Genomic DNA, 6809 nt, shown 5'->3' with positions numbered 1-6809 from the left:
GTCAGTGACTTGGTCAGTGACATGGTCAGTGACTTGGTCAGTGACATGGTCAGTGACTTGGTCAGTGACATGGTCAGTGACTTGGTCAGTGACTCGGTCAGTGACATGGTCAGTTACTTGGCCAGTTACTCGACCAGGGACAGTTACTTGGTCAGTGACATGGTCAGTGACATGACCAGTTACATCTTGTTCTAAAGGCAATGCTACACTTATATTCTCATCTGACACAATTTCCTCAAAATCTGAGGTTAAATCCTCAAGGTTTGTATTGTGAACTTTTTCACTTAGAAACTTTACTTGATGTGTTTCAAAAATTCTAGGTGAATGATGAGCAGAATATAATTTATAGCCTTTAGATTTATCTGGATAACCTATAAAATAGCAACTAACAGTTTTGGGGTCAAGTTTATTCAAGCTTGGATTATAAATCCTAGCTTCTGCATGACATCCCCAAACATGACAGTGATGAAGACTAGGTTTCCTGCCACACCAAAGCTCAAAAGCAGTATTTTCTATGGCTTTGCTAGGTGTCCTATTGCAAATATAATTTGCAGTTTTTAAAGCCTCACCCCACAGAAATTTAGGCAAACCAGTTGTACACATCATACATCTAACCATGTTCAAAAGAGTTCTATTCTTTCTCTCTGCAACACCATTCTGTTGTGGATTATAGGGTGTTGTGTATTGAGCTTTAATTCCATTGTCTTGCAAAAACAAGGCAAATGGACCCTTTTGTTGGCCGGATTCAGTGTACTTTCCATAGAACTCTCCCCCTCTATCTGACCTCACTGTTTTGATTTTCTTTTCTAGTTGATTTTCTACCTCAGACTTAAAGATTTGAAAGGCTTTCAATGCTTGTGCCTTTTCTGAAAGTAGATAAATATAACTGTATCTAGAAAAGTCATCAATGAATGTGATAAAATACACATTCCCACAGATAGTTTGATGCCTAAATGGTCCACATATATCAGTGTGTATGAGTTCTAATAAATTTTGGCTTCTATATGCAGTCTTCTTTCTAGTATTAGTTATTTTTCCCTTAAAGCATTCAACACAGTCTGTTAGATCAGAAAAATCAAGTTCATTTAGGATGTTGTTTTTCACCAAAATTTTCAGTCTCTCTTTTGAAACATGGCCGAGTCTTCTATGCCATAAAAATGCAGACTTTTCATTTAGTTTGGTTCTTTTAACACCTGTTAAAGTGTTAGTACTGTTTGTGTTATTTTCAACAAGTAAAATTTCTTGTTGAGCCATTGAACAATTTAACTGTAAATAATCATTCATAATAACACCAGAACCAATTTGAACAGAATTTTTAGAAATAAGAATTCCATTACTATCCATAACAAGTCTACAACCAGATTTTACTAAAAGAGAAACCGAAACCAAATTCCTTCTCATGGAAGGTACATAAAAAACGTTGTCCAAAACTAACAATTTTCCTAATCCTAAATCGAGCTTTAAGGTTCCAATAGCCTTGACTGCCACTCTCATGCCATTGCCTACACACAGGTTCACTTCATCACTTTTTGGGATTCTCCTCCTTATGAATCCCTGCAAAGAATTAGTAATATGAATAGGTGAGCCTGAATCTATCCACCAAGACTGTGGTTCAACATTTATAAGATTAATTTCTAAAGAAAAAACTGTATTAGAAAAATCTTACCCTTTTTGGCTAACCAATTTTTATAGCCAGTGCAGTCCTTTTTCATGTGTCCTACTCTTTTGCAAAAGTAGCACTTGAACCTAAATGGCCTATTTTCCTTGGCCACTGCAGCTGTTGAACTCTTAGTTTGATAGGCTTGAGCTTATTTTGGGGCTTTTTCCTTTTAGGCTTCTCAATGAGGTTAATGGTTGTAGCAGGTTCCTTTTCTTCCTTGATCCTAGATTCTTCATCCACACAGATGGATATAAGTTCATCTAGAGTCCAGTTTCCCTTTTGAGAGTTGTAACTGGTCCTAAGATGACTAAAACTGTTAGGCAAGGAATGTAGTGCATAATGCATTACCTGCTCATCCCTAACCCCCATCAAGAGCTCCCTGAGTCTGCCATTTATATTGATCATCTTCATAATATGCTCTCTAACTCCCCCTGAACCCATGTACTTCAAATCATGAAACTCCTTGGTCAGCCTAGCAGCTTCTGCCTTTTCACTTTCTTTAAACTTAGCACCTATGAGTTCCAAAAAATCTGATGCTAGCTCAGGTTCTTCTATACTTCCTCTGACAGTCTTGGACATAGAGGTACGAATGAGGTTCTTAGCCATTCTATTGGATCTATGCCACTTCTTGTAAAGATCAGTTTCCTTCTTAGTGCTCTTTTTAGTTAACTCTTCAGGTTTGTCCTCAGTGAAGCAATAGTCTATGTTCTCATGCATTCCCATATAGTTCTCTACAGAATCTAGCCAAGCTCTATAGTTGGTTCCAGTTAGCATCAAGACACTGTTCAAGTTCATGTAAGAGTTACCTAAGGAGCAAAACAAAAATTCGTGTGAGTTCTCAATTTGTAAAGAAAATAACTTTAAGTTTTCTGTGTTTTATTTAGCTTTAAGCAACCAAAACAAGAACATACAGAAAACCTAAACAATCCATACTTGCATTCATATCAGTCCATAACCAAAAATAATGTTAAGCAACACTTTTGAGCAGAAGCATAACATCCTGGAGTTCTTTATCAATATATCATGTTCAATGAAAACAAGTTATCCAAAGAAATTTATCCACATCTTTAGACAGAAGAAAAATTTCTAAGTATCCGTATTTATTTTCATCAACCACGCATATTGCTGTTTTGTATTCTAAAACCATACTTGACCACTTCTTTGGAAGATAAAACTGAAGCATAGTTTTAAAACACAAAACACAATTTCAGTTTTGTTATTCGATCAGTTACTTGATTAGTTACCTGACCTGTTACTTGGTCAGTGACCTGGCCAGTTACATGGTCAGTGACCTGGCCAGTTACATGGTCAGTGACCTGGCCAGTTACATGATCATCGTTTTCTGCCAACATCAATGAAGAATGCTTTGTGCATCATAATCACTTATGCCAACAGAAAACCACAAAACCCATGAGCTTTTAACTTTATATTCTACCCAAATTCATCCTTGTAAGAAAATTAAGCTCTCGTATCTGTCAATTTTAATTGTGTAAACAAATTCTGGGAGATTTTTGTTCTTCATGCAATTTTACACAATCACAGATACAATACCATATCATCAATCAATTCATCATGCATATTCAAGCACAATCAAAATTGTTTCGATTCCAAGAAACCACAGAACAATCAAGAAATTGTAAATTTCATCCGGTCACCATCTACTCTAACCTAATGCACGCCGGGAATGCAACTAGTGTTCTTGAGCACAATCAAAATTCAATTATCATGCTATGAATCGAAATTAATTTCCATAGAAAAACCTGTTTTTGCTTTTCCCCAATTTGCTGCTAAAAATCACAGCGGAAGCATGAATTTGATATTTAACCAGATGCAGCAATCAACTTAAGTAACTTACCTTGATCAGTTACATGACCAGTTACATGATCCGTAAAGCAAAAACCTTTTTTTTTTTTTTTTTTTTGTGTGTTTGTTTTGCAAAACCCTTCAACGATTTTGATACTTGTGAGCCTATGCTCTGATACCAATTGTAAAACCATAATTACATGCTCACAACATATGCACATAAATCATAAAAGGGATTAAGGCTTACCTTCAGCAATCACTGGCATGGATTCCATCTTATGCTACAAACACGAACACTGAATATGGCCTTCTGTTACTTACCAACTTGCTTCTCAATGGACAGAACAATATGCAAAATGTCGGTAGTAATCAGGGACCAATTCATCTGTATATATAGGAGACTTAACCCTCAAGAAGCTTCCCATTAAAGCTATCCATATCGGTTTAGGTTTCCTAGTTAGATTCTTAATGTAACACTTCATTGTAATCTTTCTTGCAGACTAAGAATAGGATTACTTACCTTAATGAATAGATACACTGCTTCATTAAGTTACAAGTATTGATTTACTGTTTGTATCCATGTTAAACTAGGATTGATATTAAGCTAATCATCAATTACTTTATGATGATATGTGTTATGTCCATATTTGATCTTACAAATTCTTCTTTCCCTAGATATGATCACCGCTGTATTTTTGGTGGCTTGTGCTACTTCCATATCTTCAAGCCTGATTTTGCCCTCGATTCGAGTTTGGACTTCACCCATGTTTTTAGCGGGCTATCTCACCAAGTCTTTATATATTTGTTCCTTCGTAAAATGCTAGCTGGGTATTTGGATATGCATTCTTCTGTTTGTGTTTACTCGAACGTATTGAGTCTCTTTTCCACTCTTTGCTTTTATGTGAATAGTGCTTCCATGTCCTTCTTATGTATGTTAGAATTTGAATAGAAATAAGTTTTTGGCTGGTGGAAGCTTTTTGATTCAAATAATATGGTTTCCATTGAGGAGGATTAGATCTGTCTCAAAGGGATCCATCTAAGATTTTCTTCCTCACCCGGATCCGTCTTAAGGGGATATTACCTCTCTAAGATCTGTCTAGAGGAGATTTCACCTTACTTAAATCTTCCTCAAAGAGATTTCATCTCACTTGGATTTAGCTCAATAAGGAGATTTCCAAAATGCTGCTTGATATCTAAAATTCAGTTTTTAAAATCTGAAATCAAAAGGACAAGTCTGATCAACTTACCTTTTGAATTTGAACTAAAGAGGTTGTTGAAAGGATAAGTCTAAACAACTTATCTCTTCAATTTAAACTGAAGTAGTGTCTCAAACATTATATAAACCCAACAGGTCTTCCTCTCCAAAAATAGATTTGTTTTTCCTTCCTTCCTTCCTTCAAAGAGAAAACCACTTAGTACGTTCGCTAGAATCCAAAGTCTGGTGCTAGGCCCATTGGATTATCGATAGTTGTATCCTGGTGGTCAAAAACCTAACCAACTACAAGCACTGAGTAGGGGTGAAATTCTGTCTAAAGGACATTGCCTATCTGCGAGCCTCTATCGAATCACAAGTCAGGTCTCTTGCAATTACAATTCCTTTATCTCAGATTCATGTTGTGTATTGTAATCCATATACTATTGTATAAATTGTTGCTGTAATTACTTATATATATATATATATATATATATTGTAAAAGCATATTTTCAATTCATTGATACAAAACCAACAATATTTAGATAGAAATTTTTATGGATCAAGTATCAGTGAATGGCGTCAAAACTCATGTTGAGAAACCATAAAAATTCAAAGGCATGGACTTTAAACACTGGCAACAACAAATGTTGTTTTATCTGACAACATTGAACCTTGCTCATGTCGTGAAGGAAGAAGTTCCAAAGGCAGAAGGAGATAAGGTGTCTGCAAGACAATTGAATGCAATTGATGCCTGGAAACATTGTGAGTTCCTCTGCAGGAATTATATTCTCAATGGTCTGTATGATACTTTGTATGATGTATATAGGTCATACACCACTGCAAAGGAATTCTGGAATTCTTTGGAGAAAAAAAATACTAAGTTGATGACTCAGATTCAAAGAAGTTCATTCTTGAAAAATTTATGAACTATAAGATGGTGGACAGCAAGACTGTTGTTAGTCAAGTTGATGAACTCCAGGTGATTATTCATGAACTTCATGCTGAAGGTATGGTGATTAATGAAAGCTTTCAAGTTGGTTTTGTTATAGAAAAATTACCACCTTCTTGGAAGGATTTCAAAGTGAATTTGAAGCACAAGAAGAGTGAAATGACCATGGAGGATCTGGTTTTGAAACTACAAGTTCAAGAAGACCACCTGAAAAGTGAGAAGCAGCCCGATGGAACTGTCATCAAAGCCAAAGCAAATATGGTTGAGGGAGAAACTTCCAAGCCAAAATTCAAAGGTCAGAAATTCAAAGGCAATAAACATGCTATTAAATACGCAACAAAGATCAAGAATTTCAAGAAAATTAAAGGTAGTAGTTGGGTGTGTAGAAAGCCTGGGCATAAGGTACAAGAATGTTGTCACAAGAAAGATACGCCTGTGGCCATTAAGAACAACAACAACAACCAAGCAAATGTGGCTGTGGCTATGGAGGATATGGCTGTTGTTTCTGAAGTCAACTTGGTGAATGACAATAAGGACTGGTGGATTGATATCGGTGCGACAAGGCACATTTGTGGAGATAGAAATCTGTTCACAACCTATCAACCACTTAATGGTGAGGAGTGATAAAGTAATCTGGGGTTCATATCCAAAACCAATTGGCAATGGATGGAGTGGCCCAATCCCTTATAAACCCATAAGCAAAGTTATATTTTTCCAATGTGACAGTTATATTTATACACATTCTCAACACGCCCCCACACGTGTGGCGATTTCTCAAGCCATACACGTGGACAAGTTATATTGGGTGACAGTGAGCACGTGCGGCCATCGCTGAAACCAAACATGTGGGTAACCCGCTCTGATACCATGATAAAGTAATCTGGGGTTCACATCCAAAACCAATTGGCAATGGATGGAGTGGCTCAAACCCTTATAAACCCATAAGTAAAGTTATATTTTTCCAATGTTGGAATTATATTTATACCAGTGTTCTAAAAAACGGCCGCCCAGGCCGCCTAGGCGCTGGGCGGCAGCAGGCCGACTCGAGTAATAGGTAATCGGAGGCATTGGGCGGACAGGATTTAGGCGGGCGCCTAGGCGGGTTGGGCGGCCTAGGCGCTAGGCGGGTTGGGCGGGCGCCTGGGCGGGTTGGGTGGGCTCCTAGGCGGGTTGGGTGGGCGCCTAGGCAGCTAGGCGGTTTT

Source organism: Rosa chinensis, chromosome 6 (assembly GCF_002994745.2).
Source record: "Rosa chinensis cultivar Old Blush chromosome 6, RchiOBHm-V2, whole genome shotgun sequence".
NCBI classification, from domain to species: Eukaryota; Viridiplantae; Streptophyta; class Magnoliopsida; order Rosales; family Rosaceae; genus Rosa; species Rosa chinensis.
The sequence above is the reverse complement of the archived record's forward strand: the minus strand, read 5'-3'. Positions refer to the sequence as shown.